Consider the following 20432-nt stretch of genomic DNA (forward strand, 5'->3'; position numbering starts at 1 on the left):
CTGCTCCTATTACAACAAGAGAGAGAGAGAGAGAGAGAGAGAGAGAGAGAGAGAGAGAGAGAGAGAGAGAGAGAGAGACAGACAGTTTGGAATCCACAGCTCTAAATGGACGTCTGCATCAAATGCCTGCCCTCAGAGCTCAGGGATTCTGAGGAAGAGGAGGTGGAAAGCAGATAAGAGCCAGAAGGGATGGAGGACATCAGGAGAACAAGTCCTTCTAAAGCTGAGAGGACCTTTAAAAAACAAAAACAAAACCATGTATCTAGCCTCTACTATTGTCTGAGCCTAAAGTATTTACGCTGTTTTGACTTGTTATAGTGACACTACACTTCTTGCTGCCAAACGTGGCTTGTTTGCTAGAGATGCCATAGCAAAGCTTCACATGCAGTGATTCAAACACAGACATGTTCAAGGTTCAGGATGTCTGTCTATGGTGTCCTCTCTGCAATGCCACAGTCTAATTTCCTCCTCTTTATAAGACATCATTCATCACATTGAAGCAAAACCATACAATAACATGGTTATAAATCAGCTCCTTAAAAGCCCCGTTCTGTAAATACAGTCACATTCTGAGGTACTGGGGCTTAAGTTCTGACATCGTGAATTCAAGGTGGACACAGTTTGGCCTGAATCCATGCCAAGGATCTGTAAATACTTCAATCTGCTGAATACTATTCTCAAGCTTTTCAAACCTCGTTTATCATTTATCACTTACCTTATAATTAGCTGTCAATCTTTACTGTTTTTACATCCTTTTGGCCACTATCTTTGAATAAAGTTGTAACTTTTTATGGCCTTAAACTGTGTTTGGAACAAATCTATGGTCTCTACCAGTACAAGTGATTTAAGCAATGTCAGATTGAAAGTACTTTGGCGCCAGTGGTGGCACACGCTTTTAATTCCAGCACTCAGGAGGCAGAGGAGGTGGATCTCCACAAGTTTGAGGCCAGTCTGATCTATATAAGCTAGTTCTAGGACAGCTAGGACTGTTACAAAGAGAAATCCTGCCTTGAAAAATCAAGAAAAAACGTACTTTGGCAGCTGTTTAGTGATTTCACTTCTGTGATAGGAATCAGAATATTATGATAAATAACCATTTTTATAATTTATATGGATATTAAATTAATGCAGAAATATATATAGAGAGAGTAGACAGAGTCAAGGTGACCCCATGTAGCTGCTGAAGAAGAAAAATAGATGCCAGAACCTTACCCAGTGAGCCACATCCTCATGGTGATACAGAATAATAAAAATGGGTTAATTTAAGATGTAAGAACCAGCTTAGGAATATGCCTAAGTTGTTGACCAAACAGTGTTGTAAATAATATAGTTTCTGTGAAGTTTTTTGGGTCTGGGCTGCTGGGAAATGAATGAAAAGCATTCTCTGATTACAATGTAGCACCAGAAATTCTGCTATAATATGCAAATATGACTGTCCTGAGGGATACCTATCTTTATTGTGAAGATTAACAGCTTGAGGTTGGCAGAGATGGTAGATGTAGACAATCTTCTCTGTGATTTCATGAATCTGCTGAGTAAACTAAATTTGAAATGGTCAAGCATCTACAATCCTGTAACGCAAACAATAAAAGTTCCCCTTGTGTTTCTAGGGCTCTTCTTGTGTATTTATCTTCAGCATTTTAAGAACACTCAAAATTCCTTGCCCATATTATCTTCAGTCTCAGGTTTCTCAAAATGCTTCTGAGAAGCAAACAAACCATGGCAAGATTTTTAAATTCATCAAATCTATTTTTATCTGTCCAGGTGCACCTTGGATTGAGACATTCATCTCAGAAACTAGGTTAAAATTAAAATGTGTGCTAGGGAAAATGAGGCAAGAGCATCTTGCAGCGTGTTATAAAATTGGATTAAATCCAACTAATTCTTGAGGTGTTTTTACTCAAGAGAGGGAGATGTGACACAAAGGAGGGGACGAAGAGGAATAAGGACACTAGAACTCCCTCAGGGGTCTGAGACATCGCAAACGTCCTTAAGGCTATGGGGAACAGGGAAAGAGAGCCAATGAATATGCAACTGATGGAATGTGAAAGAGCTAAATACTCAGCTCGCTTTCTGGGAAGATGAAGAATTGTCACCTAAGGTTTATAAAGTAAGAAATAAGTGTACAGTTATTAGAAGTCTCCTGGGAGTTGGTTCTAGGGCGCTTGCAGATACTGAAACCTATACATGCTTGAGTCCCCTAAATGTTTGAATATAAGCTACATATATAAGCTATATTACATATATCATATACTTCATATTATCTCTAGATTGTCTTCAATACTTGAAGCAATGTATAAACAACTACGATAGTATATTGTTTAGGGATAATGATGAAAAATGTCTTCACATCCTCACTGCATGGATTTTTCTAGTATTTATCAATACTACTGATTTATCAATCACTGAATCTGCAGAATTGGAATCTGTGGAAGCACAGATGTCATTGGGAATGCCATTACTTCAAGGAAAACTATTTTTGTTCTGCTATTTGAGGGACTGATGATTTTGTCTCACTAATAGTTGGGGTCAGAGTCAAGTGCTTGCTAGTTTTTTGTCCTTTTCTTCAAGAAAATAAACAATGGACAGAATTGTAAAAGTAGCAAGGACACATTATTTTAAAAACTATCAGGAGAAAGACTAAGAATACACTGCAAGGAAACAGTGGAGTACATGACTGAAGGTACTCAAGGGCCCAAATTATTGCTAAGAACTCCCATTTACAGGATTGGATATGGGGAGTTTGGTCACTTAGGGGTAAGTGAGGATGATTTGATGTTTTTGATTGATACATTATGTCATAAATTATCTACTTATGCTTAACTATCCCAGCACATAGTGTTTATAGTAAAGTCTAGAAAGATAAACCCAAAATACCCATAACTCCAGAAATTTCACATTGAGAGAAACCTAAAAGAAGAGATAGATCTTTGTAGAAAATAGAGAAAAACAGACAAACAAAACCCCTAACATCAGCATCCATTTTTACCTGTAAGTGTATACATACTCAAAGGATCACTGTGCCCCCGAGCAAACAGAATCAGGAATGAGAATTTTAAAAACTTAATACAACATAAAACTAACAATGAAATAAATATGTTTTGCCCAGGAGAAATTTGAAAATTTTCCAGTTAAAATATTTGGTCTTTTCTCTCTGGCTATCCCATGTGGCACTGACAATCAGGTACGCTCACCGTACTCCCTTTCCTGCCTGTTCCGTTCAGCTCACCCTGACCCTGTTGTCTGCCTGCCAGGAATGCAATTCATTCCTAGCATGGCTCCTCTTCTTTGAGACTTCTCAGATCCCAGCCCAATTCCCCATCAAAGTCTTTCCAGTCATCACATGTGACGTGGAGACCTTGTTAAGCTATCTGTTCATTCCTTCCTGGACCCCTCCATCTAGGTAACTCGTAGCTCTATGGTTGCTAAAAAACTCTGGCTCCTCTTAGCCTTCCTTCCTTTAGGATCCACAAAATTCCTGCCTACATATCAGCACCTAACCATGATCCTCCAGCATTTTCATTGGGTATGGAGACCCAGATAGACTGCTAACCAGCTCCCCTCTATTTGTTTGGGATGCCTCAACGTTTCTTGGCTGCCATGGCCTCCTCTCACATGGCCAGGAAACCCAGGCTTCTCCTACCTTTTTGTATTCAATAGCATCTGCTTACTGAGAACCTCCTGATATCCTACCCAGCCTTGACATTCAAGGCAAGTCTTGAAACAAGTAAAACGTGTTCTAAATTCCTTGACCAAGCTGCTGCAAGTACCACCATGTAGCTGACAAACAGAAGACCTTGGATAGAGGCTGTAGCCCTGAACACCAGACAGAGGAAATAAACATCCCAGTCCTGCTATAAATTAGTCCCCTCGTGAATACCATGAACTTCTGCTGAAAGAAGAAAGGTGACTGGAAAAAAGGAAAAAGAAAAACTCAGCCAACAAACTAACTCCAGATGTGCAAATTCCAGCGCAGAAATGAAAATGACGTCAAAACACAAAGTATAATGTCTTTCTTTCCAAAACACAAATCACACAGCAATGGTCCTTAGTAAAAATGATCTGGAAAAACTTCTAGACAAAGACTCTAAAAGAATGATAAAGACTATCATCAAATAACTCACAGAAGAAAAAGACAAAGAGATTAATAAAATAAGGAAGTCAGTCCTGGATGTAAAAATAGAGTTCAAATTACTGAAGAAAACCCAAGCTGAAATGGTGCTAGAAATGAAAAGCTCAGTCAGCTTATCCAAACCTCAATGGATAACTTTAACAACAGAATGAGACAGAGTTGGGATGGGAGACAAAGCAAAGGGATTACATCACTCAAGAAAGGTAAATAAGAAATTTAAAAAACAAAAACCAAAAGGACAGAATGCTTTAGTTAGGGTTTCTATTGCTGAGATGAAACACAATGACCAAAAATCAGTTGGGGAGAAAAGGATTTATTTGCCTTACACTTCTATATTGTTGTTTATTATAAAAGGAAGTCAGGACAGGAACTCAAACAGGGCAAGGTCCTGGAGGCAGGAGCTGATGGAAAGACCATAGAGGGGAGCTGCTTACTGACTTTTTTCCCATGGTTTACTCGACTGTTTTTTTTCTTTATAGAACCCAGGACAAACAACACAGTAATGGCTCCACCCACCACAGTCGGGGCCTTCCCATTGATCAATAGATGAGAAAATGCCTTGCAGATGGGCCTCACAGAGGTATTCCCTTAACTGATTATCCTTCCTCTGGCCACTCTAGCTTGTGTCAAGCTGACTAACAAAACTAGCACAAGTACACGGAGAGTTGTGGGGAGCCTATGAAAAGAAAAGCCTTGGAATTGTAGCATAAAGGAAGAACACCATAGCAAAGGCATGGCAAATACTGTCAACAAACCCGTTTCCCAAAGCTAGAGACAGAAATTCCTATTCGGGTACAATAGGAAAACAGAGTATTAAGTAGACTGGACCATATGAGAAATTCTTTATCATAATTAAAGGTAAAACATTAAAACCACAGAATAAATAAAGGATATTGAAAGCTTTAAGAGACAAAGGTCAATGACTTCAAAAGACAGGCCCATCAAAATAACACCAATCATTTGCCAGAAATCATTAAGGCCAAAAGGGTCTGGAATTGTGTATTCTAATTTCTGAAAGACCACCTTGTCAATCCAGATCATTGTACTCATCAAAGCTGTCCATTAAAACTGAAGGAGCAATGGAAATTTTCCATACTAAAACAGATGAAAGGAATTTTTGAACCCTAAGCCAGTTCTACAGATACTAGGAGGCACATTTCAAGCTGAAGAGAAGGATAAACACACCCAAGAGATAATAGGGAACAAAATAAATATTGCCATGAGATGTAATTAAGAGATATCTGAGAAAAACCACAAAATCAAAAAAATGATAGAATTAGTACACATCTTTAAATAATAATTGAATATTAATTATTTAAAATACTAAATAAAAAGACAGACTAATAGATTGGATTAGAAGGTAAGATCTGTAGGTGGAGACTGCTTGTTCATTTCCTGGCTGCCTAGACTCAAATAATAGCACAGAAACTATATTAATATACCAGAAAGCTTTGAAAAAAATAAAAATAAAAAACATACAAAGAAAGTAGTTGGAATTGATTATTTAACTCTATGTAAAATTAACAAAGGTGCTAAGAATTTAAATGCAAAGAATCAAAAAAATGAGGATTTAATCTTATCAAAGCTTAACAATTTGATAAATTAGCCAAATTAACCAAAAGAAAAAGAAACTGAATCCAAATTAATAGAGAGAAAAGATAGCTATTATAACAGATACTGAGGAATTTCAGAGACTTCATAAGGACATACTTTATAAATATTTAAATAGATTTATAACATTCAATGAGCTAGAAGCAGTGAGTAAAAATCTCTCCACTGAAAAACACCTCAGGGCCAGATGCTTTCTGCACAGAATTCTACCCGCCCTTTGAAAGGCTAAGACCAATACATACCAACATTCTTCAATACATCATCTAAATTTAACTACCACACACACACACACACCCAGTGTTACCTTGCTATTAAAAGCAGACAAGAACTCAAGGAACAGAGCATATTATAGACCAATAAATCTGATGAACATGGACATAAACTTGTCAATACAGGTGAGGAGGACAGAGGTGTTCAGGCACCACTATCATAAGTGAATACAGGCTGGGGAAATGAGAGTGGGCAGAATGGGTCATGTGTTGGGGAGACAGCTATATCTGAAGAAGCAGGAGAAGTGAGTAACAATCTGACATAGATGGCCTGCTTGTCACTCAGGACCATGGTAGTATTCAGGACCAGGCTGCTGCCAATGGCCATGTTTTGGTACATGGCCCTGATGGTCTATATTGATGTCCATGGCTCCTGTTACCACCAACGGCCCTGTGGATGCCAGGAGTCTGGACCACCACCTGTGACTGAGGGATGTGCCCTCACAGGATCCATGCTGATATAAGGGGCCTACACTGTAGATTGCTGCTGACCATGTCTGGTTCGGTGGCCCTCCTGCAGCCTGTCTCTGGGTTGACATTCCTGGCTCCTGTTGCCACCAAGGGCCATGCAGAGGTCTGCAGTCTTGTCTGACACTTGTGCCCATATTGGACTGTGAGGGTCAAGTTGCCCCCAGAGCCATACATATATGGACGGCTTGTGCTAACTCTTATTGGCTAACTTAATGGGTTATGATTTAACCCATTCCTATTAACCTGTATATCACCATGAGGTCGTGGCTTACCAGGAAAGATTCAGCATGTCTGACCTGGTGACTCCATGGCAGCGCTCTCTCTCTGGCCTTCCTCCCAGCATTCAGTTCTGTCTTCTCCGCCTACCTAAGTTCTGTCCTATGAGGCCCAAAAGCACTTTCTTTATTCATTAACCAATGAAAACAACACATGAACAGAGGAACCTCCTACACCACCACAGCCAGGATCTGGGTTGATATCCATGGCTCCTATTACCATAGAAGACCAAATCGATGTCTGAGGTTTGGGCTGCCACCTGGGGATGTATTGACATTGGAGGGCCATGCTGTCACTGAGTCCATGCTGATCTGTGGAACTTGCAATGCCAACTAGAGCCATGATGACATCAGGACCCAGGTTGCTGTCAAGGACCTTGACTAGGTACATGTCCTATTGTGGCCTGGGTCTGTGTTGATGTCCATGACCTATGGTGTCACCAAAGGCCACATGGATGTTCAGGGTGAACTCACCAGGGCAGGGTTGGAGAGCTCACCCTGGTGGTGATGATAAGAGAAAGCTGGTAAATTGACCAACTCAGCTACCACCTAGGCCCAGAACCAGAGCTATGAGTTGGCCCACCTCAATATCTACCCTACCTATGATCTGCTGGAGCATGTGAAGGGGTAAGACCTGAAGATCCAAAGCTGCATAGATCTCCATGACAGGGGCAGCAACAGGATATCTAACAGGAGTCCCAGGGAGGGCCCAGTATCAATAGTGTAGCAGAAGCCAGAGGTCTCTAAGCAGATCTATGGCTCACTGCAATGAACACTTGCAAGTAAAATAGATATGAATGCAGGGTGTACCATGTGACTCACTGTGATATACTACAACTTTCATACTTAGAATTTTTTGTTTATACTTTTTTGTTTTTGTTTGCTTGTTTTTTTCTGGACTTTAAAACTTTGTTTTGTTCAGAGGAGAGGTTGCAAGGGCAAAGGGTGGATGAGAGAGGACAGAGAGAGGAGTGGAATCAGGATCCATAAAGAATAAACAAAAATTTTTTTAAAAAGAATAAATATTTTTTAATAACAAGTAAAAAGACTTAATTTTTTTAATACAATATTATGAACTAAATTCAAGAATACATAAAAATATCATTTGCCATAAACAAGTTAGCTTCAATCTAGAGATTCAGGAAGGTTCACCACACATGAATCAATAATATAATGTAACGCATAAATAAAAACCAGAAACCAAATGGTCATTTCAGTAGATATGAAAATGACCTCTAATAAAATCCAACTTCATTCATGATAAAGGTCCTGGAGAGTCTAGGCATTCAAAAGACATATCTCAATATACAAAAGGCAATATATACCAAGTCAACCATCAATACCTTGTTAAATTGAAAAAAAAAAAACTCAAAGAATTTCCATGAAAGTCAGGAACAAGGCAAGGATGTCCATTTTCCCCACTATTGTTCAATGTAGAACTTGAAATCTGAGCAACAAAAGAAGTGAAAAAGATAAGAGGAAGAAAAATAGGAAAAAGTCACACTATTATTTACAGACTATCTGATTCTATACAAAAAGACCAGATAAAAACTCCAACAACTGATAAACACGTTTGTCAATGTAGCAAAATACAGATTAACATGAAAAAATCAGTAGCTTTCCTATACACCACTGGCAAACATAAGAGGAAATAAATCAAGAATGCAATACCATTCTCCATAGCCTCAAAAATATCTTGGAATAAATATAACAAAAGAAGTAAAAGACTTGTTTAATGAAAATTTCATGACTCTGGAAAAAGAAATTGAAAAAAAAATACCCGAATACCCTGGTGTATCCTCAGGGACATTCTCTCTTTTCAAGAAGAAAAATAAGTTGACTAGAAACTGAAAAATCCCCAAACTCATATCAAACCTAGCACTAATTCTGTATCAATGTGCCACAGGAATAATACATGGAAGCTAATTTATCAACTTGTATAGTGATCATTAAGATCACAATTGAGAAAGGAGAATGTAGTTTCCATGTAAAAATCTAGAAGAAAGAATCACTAAAAATAGCATCCCGATGAATCCTTCACAGAGGATGGTGAGACGGGAAAGCCCATTTTTCTTTGTTAAATGCTGTCCTGCCAGGATTGCTGTTCTGAGAATCCCTGAGATGCACATAGGCTTCTCAGTGGCCGCTTCTCTGGATAGTCCCTTGATGTAAGGAGCTCAGGCCTGGTGCAGGTCTGCAACCCTGCATAAGCAGGTGGATTGAAGGTTCAAGAACAATGTGGAGCACCTACTGAGGCCCTTGTCTGAAACTCCTACTTCTCAGGGAAAAAAAATACACATCTACACCATATTTTGTAAAATGTTTGTGCATAGTAACGAACATTTTAAAGGTACCCAAGGACCTGCCTACATATTAAAAACAGTGGTGCTTGAAAAATGTAATTTTATTTTGATCTTTTTTTTAGTTTTTGAGATAATATATCTTTTCCTCACCCTCCCATGAACCCTCGTTGCTCTTTTTAAAATTCATATTGAAAATTGTGAGACTTTAAAGAACAGTTTACTGAAGTCTTAGTTGTTCTAAATCTGCCTGTCTCTTATTACATTTTTTCCTATATGCTAAGCATTTAGATGATGCAGGTGTAACGGAGAGGTGTCATTGTGACATGGTGGTGAGTGTGTGACCCCTGGAGTCTGTCTCTGGGTCCCATGTCTGATACTTCTATTTGCAAATTGTCTGAAGTAACTCTTACCCTTGTTCATTTCCCTTCATTATTCTTGATTGAGGATATAAAGGCAATGCTTTTAGGGGAAGCCTTTTAGATACTTGTGTGAAATGACTTAATTATCCTTAATGATTTTACCCATTATTTGAGTGTTATTATGTTAGCTATTTGAAGCAGAATATGGTTTGGCAAATAATTTGCATTCCTATATATACATATAAAGAATACACACATAATACATGTATGTAAAGTCTCATTAATATGAATGGTTTTCAAGTTTAGTTTTCCTTGATTATCCTATCATTCCTAACAACAATAAAATCTCATTTTTTAACAAAAAATAAAATTTAAATTTTATCAGTTGCTTTATTGGCACTTCTTGGATAATCAGTTCAACTCCCTTAAAAGAAAGAATATATGTTAATTGACTCATAAGTACCAACCATATCATAAAACTTATATTCATACGCATATTCGTTTCAAGGTAGCCAGGCTTACATAACTAGCACAACACATATAACTTGAGTTTACAAGCTCAGGTGTCCTCATCTCTCTTTTCTCCAGTGTCAGTTTTGTTTCCTGTCCCCACCCTGACAGATATTTGACCACATGGACAACTCACAGCTTCTCCCTGCCATTTCTGCCAAGGCCCCAGGTTCTCAGCCAGGGCTGCAGGGATGGTCCACACTGCATGTCTGTGGACAAGGCAAGATTCCTAACTCTGATCTATCTGCATCTGTTGCTACCATATCTCTGCATCCCACAGAATTTGCGAGATGAGAACACCAAGTCTTTTCTGTCTGGCGGCACTTTGAATCTGCCTCTCTGTGTGGCTTTGACAGGTGGCAGGGATTTCTGATCCACAAATTGCACTACCAAAGTTTTGAGCCATCCGGAGGTGACTTCCTGCCTCAGGCAAAGCACCAAAGTTTCCTCTTCATTTCCTTTTGGTTGGTCCTGTAACATAGTTACAACCAGCTGTCACAGAAGGGCACAGAAAGTATAAAGATGCATTCTTGTCCCTATTCAGCATACATTGCTTTTTTACTTAGAGTTTCTACATCTATTTACATAAGCGAAAGGGCCAGATTCTAATGCCAATGACCCATACTAAGTTGGAAGCTCAGAAACATGGCCTGCACTGGGCAGCACCTGGTCATCAGAATTAATGTTCCTAAAGTTCGGATGGTGCTCACCATCTGGACCTGGAAAATACGTTAGGAGAGTTCCTTGACAGGTTTAGAGCCTCTTCATAATTATTAGTCTCTTGGTTTCCATTTTGCTGTACTCTTTTTAGTGAAATGTGTAGCCATATGTGGAAGCTGATGGTCACCTGTGGCCTCCAGACCTGTCCTTCCTTTTGTAGAAAATTGTTTCTACCCCTCTGACCAGCTGGCTTATGCTACAGTCTAAAGCTAATTAAATCCTTCTATGGTTTGCATATATTCAGACAAATTAGGTTTATTGTTTCCTTTAATTATCTCCAAAGCCTCTCCAAACACAATTTGCTGAGTATTTACTGAGAACATGGCGGGACGTGATTTTGAGCTGAGGGGCTGTGTTCACAGCTCGCATTGTAGAGCTGGCATTGACAGGCCTATAGCGGTTCCGATAAAACAATGCTATAATTGGAATGAAAGCAATGACATTAGTGGCCACATTACTGCTAGATCTTTAAATAATGACATCTAGAATAATGAGAAAACACAGTAAAAATGAAACTGAATACAGAGCCTAGAAATTGGCTTCATGAACTGAATTCTAAAATGCCGTTATCTTATTCACTTACTTTTGGAAATACTTTCACAGTGTGACGGAAGCCAAGAGAAGAGTTCAGCCAGCCAAAAATGCACATAAAGTTTTACATTTATATGAAAAAATGAGGCATAGATGGTGAGGCTGCCTGATTTTCGTGAACTTCATATTTCTATTAGGTGCCAAATTTTACTTATTTTCTATTTAGAGATGCTTAATTTGAGCAACTAAATACAATGTAGAAGGTAATTCCACCTATGTCCTAGTTTTATATCTGTGACTGTGATAAAATTACCTTGATCAAAAGCAGCTTAGAGGATGAAGGGTGTGTTTCGCTTAGAATTTCAGGTTATGGTAAGTTACTAGGGTACAGTCAAGTTAGAGACTTGATATGGCTAGTCACATCACCTCCATCATCAGGGCAAAGAGAAATGAATGTACCCATGCTCACTGTCCTTGGTTCTCATTCTCCACATACAAAGTTCACCAAGCCCTTCCTAGGGAATGGTGCCAACCACTGTGATCTGCTCTTCCCACTTCAGTTAACACAGTCGAGATGATTATCCAAAAACAGGCTACAGTTCAACCTGATCTAGACAATTCCTCTCTGAGATTATCTTCCCAGGTGATTCTAGGTTGCATTGACAATTACAACTAACACATAGCACTTTTTTTAAAATGCAAGTTAAATGCAAGCAAATTGCTTTGAGTATTATTGTGACATATTCTTGTGATGCAATTGGCATACACACCTTTCAGACTAGACTATCAGCCGTACAATAATATTTCTTATACCTATATAAGCTTAAAGGTATTTCTCTACTCACAATGAAATTGACAATGGCATTTAGATATGGGGATTTTCTGTAAAACTGATGTCTTTTTCAATCAGTCAGCCATGTTACAGATAGATAAACAACTTGCAGTACTTTAGGAGAAATCAGCTAGAACTAAGCATGTCTAAGTCCCCGCTGTTCTGATTTCAGAATTGGCATATAAAGATATTCACACTCCAGCAAAATTCTTCCAACAAAATCCCTCAAGATACTCCTAGGTGTCTGGGAGTGCAGAATATGTCTACAAAGAAAATTAATATGTACAGGGTTGGAGAGATGGCTCAGCGGTTAAGAGCACTGACTGCTCTTCCAGAAAACTCTGGTTCAATTCCCAGCATCCACATAGCAGTTCACAACTATCTATAAATCTAGTTCTGAGGGATCTGAACCCTTCATATCTTATTTATTTTATTCACATAAAATAAGGTTAAATAAATTATTTTAAAAAAAGAAAATGGATATACAATGAGATATGTTTCTCTTACAATATTTTCCCTAACTTCCAAACTGCTGTGTTCCCAGGGCTTAGTTATTTTTCTAACATTTATTTTTTTTATTTCTAAGCTAAGGATATTAAATTTACCTATGTTAATGATGGTATAGTGTTCTGAATATGTCATTTGATGCATGAAGGTAATTTATTAGTAGTTTGAGTCTTTTCACATTAGGAAACACTGGCTTTTATTTAAGTGATAATTTTTGCTTTTTCACAGGATGTATTAGCTAGATATATATACTCTCCTACTTTCTTTAAGGTTTTCTTATTATAAATGCCATTTTATATAGAACTGGTCTGAATGCTGTTGTCTTTGAAAAGAATTCACTTTTTTCTCACCAGTTGCAATCAATTTAGTGTTCAGTTTTATTTTCCTAGTTTCCTTTATGCTTACTGTTAATACATTCTCATTGTATTTTCCTTTTTCTTACTTAGGCTGGATCAATAAACTCTTTCTTGGGGCCACAGCACTGTGTAAACCTGTAAACAGCCCTGAGAGTAGCTGCTACTGGCAGCTGCCAGTCGGGGGCTTGGTGTGGTGGCTGGAGGAGGGTGGGGACCTCTTCCTCACTGCTGCTGGGGTTTCCACAACAATCCTAGAGATAGTGAAAACACAAAGGGAGAGAGGCAGAGCAGGTGCTAGCTACCATGAAGGCTGAGGAAGCAGGCGTGCCAAGGGACGGCATGGCGCTTCAGCAAGCTCCTGGGATCTACCTGGGAGTAACAGGTAAAGACATCCCTGCTCTGCTTGGACCTGGGGCCTGGCAGTTCAGACTCAGTTGCTCATGCTTGCAGAGTAGACTCTCTGACTCATTGAGCCACCTTACCAGCCCCTAAATATACATTTTTTACGAATAGATTACTATTGAGCAATGGTTCTTTTATCATCTTCTTAACTGGAGATTACAAGTTATTTTCCTTCCATATATCATTCTGATAACTAAAATTTATAGCATGCACAAACAATTCTGGCACAGTTAAATTCTTTAGTCTCAATCAAGAAATCCACGTTCACTTTCAGCATCAGAAATACATGCTAGTCACTTAGAATATCTGTACACTAGAGAAAGAAGAGACCCTTGCACTGGAAACCTGTTGGATTGGATACAGTTTTTTATATTAGTGAGTATACATATTAAAACTATCATTTTTATAATATATATTTTAAAAGCTATCTTTTCTCATTTTAAATACCAAACCCTTCTATCTCCACCCCCTGCTCCCTTCACCTTCTCCCTATCCTACCCCCCCATCTACTTCTCAGAGAGGGTAAGGCTTCCCATAGGAAGTCACCATAGTCTAGCACATTGCTTTGAGGCAAGACCAAGGCCCACCCCCCTATATCTAGGCTGAACAAGGCATCCCTCCAAAGAGAATGGGTTCCAAAAAGCCAGTACAAGCAGTACGGTTAAATCCTTGTCTCTGTGCCAGTGCCCCACAGTCTGCCCCAGCCATACAACTGTCATCCAGATTCAGAGGGCCTAGTTTTGTCCTATGCTGGCTCCCCACCACTGTCAGGCTGGAGTTTGTGAGCTCCCATTAGCTCCCATCAGCTGTTTTAGTGGGTACTCCCATCAAAGTCTTGACTCCTTTACTTGGATTCTGGCTCCTCCCTCTCTTCAACTGGACTTTGGGAGCTTAGACTAGTGCTGCTTGTGGTTCTCTGCATCTGCTTCCTTCAGTTGCTGGATGAAGGTTCTATGGTGACATTTAAAATAGTTATCAATTTGCCTACAGGGCAAGGCCAGTTCGAGCACCCTCTCCACAATTGCTTTGGTTCTTAACTGGGGTCATTCTTGTGGATTCCAGGGAATTTCTCTTGTACCACATTTCTTGCTGGCCCCATGATGGATTCCTCAATCAAGATATCTCTTTCCTTTGCTCTTCCTCTCTGTTTTTCCCCCATCTCAACCATGCCATTCCCTCAAGTTCTCTTGCCCCCTCCCCTTCTTCTCTCTTCCTCTCCTTCCAACCTCCCTTCTCTCCCCACCGCCACATTCCCAAGATCAGGAGACCTTCGCTATTTCCTCTTCCCAGGGGGATCTATGCATGTTTCTCTTAGGGTTCTCCTTGTTACCTAGCTTCTCTGGGGTAGTGGAGCATAGGCTTATTATCCTTTGCTTTATGTCTACTATCTACTTATAAGTGAGTCTTTCCATGCTTGTCTTTCTGGGTCTGAGTTACTTCACTCAGGATGTTTATTTCTAGTTCCATCCATTTGCATGCAAATTTCAAGATGTCATTTTTTTTTTACCACCAATTAGTACTCGTTGTGTAAATGTACCACATTTTCATTATTCATTCTTTGATTGAGGGGCATCTAGGTTGTTTTCAGGTTTTGGCTATTATGAATAATGCTGCTATGAAAATAGTTGAGCAAATGTCCTTATAATATGATTGAGCATCCTTTTGGTATATGCCCAAGAGTGCTAGGTGAATTTAAATAGACCTATAACCTATAAGGAAATAGAAGCAATAATCAAAAGCTTCCCAACTAAAAAAAGACCAGGGTCCAATGGTTTCAGTGCAAAATTCTACCAGAACTTTAAAGAAGAGCTTATACCTATACTCCTCAAATTGTTCCACACAATAGAAACAGAAGGAACATTGTCAAACTCTTTTTATAAGACTGTAGCTACCCTGAAACTGAAACCACACAAAGACTCAACCAAGAAAGAGAATTACAGACCAATCTCCCCTATAAACATTGATGCAAAAATGTTCAATAAAATACTGGCAAACTGAATTCAATAGCACATAAAAAATCATCCCAGAAATGCAGGGATGGTTCAATATACAAAAATCTTTCAATGTAATCCACTGTATAAATAAACTGAAAGGAAAAGTCATATGATCATCTCATTAAATGCTGAAAAACGCTTTGACAAAATCCAATACCCCTTCGCAATAAAGGTCTTGGAGAGATCAGGGATATAAGGAAATTATCTAAACATAATAAAAGCAATACACAGCAAGCTGACAGTCAACATCCAATTAAATGGAGAGAAACTCACAGTGACTCCACTAAAATCAGGAAGAAGAGAAGGCTGTCCACTCTCTCCATATCTATTCAACATAGTACTTGAAGTTCTACCTAGACCAACAGACAACAAAAAGAGATCAAGGGGATATAAATTGGAGAGGAAGAAATCAAACTTTCGCTATTTGCAGATGATACAATAGTATACATAAGTGACCAAAAAATTCTACTAGGAAACTCCTACAGCTGATAAATGCCTTCCGTAATGTGGCAGGATACAAGATCAACTAAAAAAAAAATCAGTAGCCCTCCTATATAAAAATAATAAAGGGGCTAAGAAAGAAATCAGAGAAACACCACCATTCACAATAGCCACAAATAATATAAAATATCTTGAGGTAGCAACAGTAACCAAAGAAGGGAAAGACCTATATAATAATAACTTTAAATCTTTGAAGAAAAAACTGAAGAAAATATCAGAAAAAGGGAAGATTTCCAATGCTCATGGATAAGTAGGATCAACATAATAAAAATGGCAATCGTACCAAAAGCAATCTAGAGATTCAATGCAATCCCCATCAAAATCCCAACACAATTCTTCACAAACCTCGAAAGAACAATACTCGACTTTGTAGGGAGACAGTTTTTGAGCTGTCACTATTACTAGGGATCTGAAACATCAGCATGGTCTCCAAGTATTCAAGGCACTTAGAAAGCTGTATTGAGTGAAATATTTATCCAAGTATCAGGGGTGAAATGGATCACTGCCATCATTTTCCCAGTCACCCATCTCTGGATATAGCTGAGATAAAAATTCATTTGCCCAGTGTCTTGTGGGCATTTCTGAACCTGCCTCTATCAACAAGGGCAGTGAATCAGAGGCAATATTGACTTCTAGGGTAGTGACAGAATGAAGTCTCACTCACGGAACTGTAGTTTTCAGAGGTAGTGAACCTCATTATATTCTCAGTTAATTAAATTGTAGTATCCCTAAAAGTGACTGTAGACTATGGTGGGTGATGATTGACCACAAAATTTAAACTAAATGCCATGCTGAATTGAATTTTATTTTTTTTTAGGCAGCTCCTTAGAGGGAGTAAATGGGAAGGCCATGGATCTGGAAGATGTATTCTTTCAATGTTCATGTCTAGAAATGACCAAGAATAGCTTGTATCTGTATGGGAAGTGCAACCACACACAGCCACTCTTACCTCACAACTGAGTTCTGATTTGGGTCTCAGTATTTGCAGTAGGGATGTTAACGGTAGAATAGCGCAACTCTCCTCATGATTTGGCAATGCCTGGTGTTCTGATGTACATCCTACACAGACCATCTTAGACTGAGAACCCACCCGCCACAGGGAGAGCTCAATAGCAGAAGGCATATGACACTTGAAGCCACTTTTCCTACTTTTATACCACGTGACACAGCTGGGTGGCCTCTGCTAAAAACCAGTTTAGGCTTACAGAACTACAGAAGTATCTGTGTTCTCCAGATTGCATATATTCGTTGACCATTCAACAGCATTAGTTGGTCTCCTGTAGCTGTGCCCCTAATTGATGAGCACGTGTGTCTGGAAGAAATGTTGGGAATACAGTTGCTTTCCTAGTCACTATCATTCTTAAAGGCCCATGTGCAGGATATGGGAGTCCTAATTTTACAGCTCAGGCTTTGCTGGGTTGGAGGTCTTATATCCCAAGAGTTAGGGTAGGAGAACTTTCTTGATGGCCCAATGGAAACAAAATCAGTTTTGAATGTTCACATTGGTAGCCCAACAGCGGGGAGCAACTGTAGCACAGAGAAATACCTGTAGTTTTCATGAGTCCTCAGGGATGCAGTTCTGGAGAGCAGGGACAGGAAAGCATCTCTCCATAGTGCAGAGCTTTGGCGGGATCATCTCTGACTCCTCTCACCCTCAAAAAGAGTAACAAGAGTCACGTGGCCAGTGCAGTAGTCTCCAAAGTAACAGTCCATGCAGCGGTCACCAAAATCCCAAGGGCACTCAGACCCACATTCCACACAAGTCAGGGTTATTCAAGGCAGAAAGTCCCTGCAGCTTCTCAAGAGTTGGCTGAGAAGGTAAAATATGGTAGAAGGAGCTGAGGAGAAGAGAGAGAAGACAAAGTTCAATGTTAGCATTGGTGCTAGCTGCACGGCAGGAATATTTGCTTGCTCTTCTATGTACTGTGTGCTTGCTAAGGGTGGTATGGGCTACCACCCAGAGGAGTCAGGGGCCAAGCCGATCAGCATTTGCTGATTTGATCCATGACATCCATGACAGAGACACTAGATTAAATAAATGCTCTCTGTACCTCTAGCTGTTTAGCTGAATGTGTATATACCATACATGCTTCCCTCCCCAATCAGCCTCTCCCTCTTCCTTTCTCTGCCTCAGGACTTCTTTCATTTTTTTTTTTTGATAGGAAATAGCCGTTTTTGTTTTTGTTTTTTTTTGATTCACAGGCAGTCACAGCCGAGAAGGGTAGAACGAAATGCTCCCAGCCTGCAGGCAGCTAGGGACGGCAGCTGGCAGTATTTATCAGTTTAACAACCCTAGGCAGCATCCAGATATTTTTCGAACTCCCAGTAATTTTCTATCATCCTTGGATCCATCTTGCTCCCTGTTTGCTGTCCAGCTTTATTCGGTTTAACTGACAACTACAATTGTATTAACATATAGTTGACGTTTTCAGGGTGATGTTTGCATGGATGTTGTGAAATCAGTTACACAGTCAGAGCGATTAGTCCACTCATCACCTTTGTACCGAGTGTAAGGGCACTAAGGCCTCCTCTGGGAGCAGATGTCAAGGGCACCCTATGTTCTCATCACTGCTATCACCATGCTGTGCAGGATGCTGATGGAACTTACTCTTGTAACTGCAGATTTTTGTCCTTTGGTGAACATTGCCCCCTTCCTCACCTGTCAGTGACCTGTTCTCTGATTTTGTGAATAAATTTTGTTCAGATTCCTTTCTCACAGATGTTTCTCAAACTCCCTTGTGCTCCCCCAAGTGAGTGCAGCCGTTTTTAGATAAACCTGACGTGAGTTGAGAGCGTTCTTCTTAGATCTTTGACTTCACAGTGTCCCCGCGGACTCCCTGAGCCATCCCCACCCTCTCAGTATTGTTTTTTTTTATTTTAATTTATTTGTTTATTAAAGATTTCTGTCTCTTCCCCGCCACCGCCTCCCATTTCCCTCCCCCTCCCCCAATTAAGTCTTCCCCCCAGCCCGAAAAGCAATCAGGGTTCCCTGTCCTGTGGGAAGTCCAGGGAACCCCCACCTCCATCCAGGTCTAGTAAGTTGAGCATCCAACCTGCCTAGGCTCCCACAAAGCCAGTGCGTGCAGTAGGATCAGAAACCCATTGCCATTGTTCTTGAGTTCTCAGTAGTCCTCATTGTCCACTATGTTCAGAGAGTCCGGTTTTATCCCAGGCTTTTCCAGACCCAGGCCAGCTGGCCTTGGTGAGTTCCCAATAGAACATCCCCATTGTTTCAGTGTGTGGGTGCACCCCTCGCGGTCCTGAGTTCCATGCTCGTGCTCTCTCTCCTTCTGCTCCTGATTTGGACCTTGAGATTTCAGTCCTGTGCTCCAATTTGGGTCTCTGTCTCTGTCTCCTTTCATCGCTTGCTGAAGGTTAATATTCAGGAGGATGCCTATATGTTTTTCTTTGGGTTCTCCTTATTTAGCTTCTCTAGGATCACTAATTATAAGCTCAATGTCCTTGGTTTACGGCTAGAAACCAAATATGAGTGAGTACATCCCATGTTCCTCTTTTTGGGTCTGGCTTACCTCACTCAGGATAGTGTTTTCTATTTCCATCCATTTGTATGCAAAATTCATGAAGTCCTTGTTTTTTATTGCTGAGTAGTACTCTAATATGTATAAATTCCATACTTTCTTCATCCATTCTTCCATTGAAGGGCATCTAGGTTGTTTCCAGGTTCTGGCTATCACAAACAATGCTGCTATGAACATTGTAGAGCATATACTTTTGTTGTATGATAAGGCCTCTCTTGGGTATATTCCCAAGAGTGGTATTGCTGGGTCCAAGGGTAAGTTGATCCCGAATATCCTGAGAAACCGCCATACTGCCTTCCAAAGTGGTTGCACAAGTTTGCATTCCCACCAGCAATGGATGAGTGTACCCCTTTCTCCACAACCTCTCCAACAAAGGCTATCATTGGTATTTTTGATTTTAGCCATTCTGACAGGTGTAAGATGGTATCTTAAAGTTGTCTTGATTTGCATTTCCCTGATCGCTAAGGAAGTTGAGCATGACCTTAAGTGGCTATTGGCCATTTGAAGTTCTTCTGTTGAGAATTCTCTGTTCAGCTCAATGCCCCATTTTATAATTGGGTTGATTAGCCTTTTACGGTCTAGTTTCTTGAGTTCTTTATATATTTTGGAGATCAGACCTTTGTCAGTTGCGGGGTTGGTGAAGATCTTCTCCCAGTTGGTGGGTTGCCTTTGTGTCTTAGTGACAGTGTCCTTTGCTTTACAGAAGCTTCTCAGTCTCAGAAGGTCCCATTTATTCAATGAGGTCCTTAATGTCTGTGCTGCTGGGGTTATACGTAAGAAGTGGTCTCCTGTGCCCATGTGTTGTAGAGTACTTCCCATTTTCTCTTCTATCAGGTTCACTGTGTTCAAACTGATATTGAGGTCTTTAATCCATTTGGACTTGAGTTTTGTGCATGGTGATAGATATGGATCTATTTTCATTCTTCTACAGGTTGACATCCAGTTTTGCCAGCACAATTTGTTGAAGATGCTCTCTTTTTTCCATTGTATACTTTTAGCTCCTTTATCGAAAATCAGGTGTTCATAGGTTTGTGGGTTAATGTCAGGGTCTTCTATTCGATTCCATTGGTCGACTTCTCTGTTTTTATGCCAATACCAAGCTGTTTTCAATACTGTAGCT

This window comes from Microtus pennsylvanicus, chromosome 3, assembly GCF_037038515.1.
Source record: "Microtus pennsylvanicus isolate mMicPen1 chromosome 3, mMicPen1.hap1, whole genome shotgun sequence".
Classification (NCBI taxonomy): Eukaryota; Metazoa; Chordata; class Mammalia; order Rodentia; family Cricetidae; genus Microtus; species Microtus pennsylvanicus.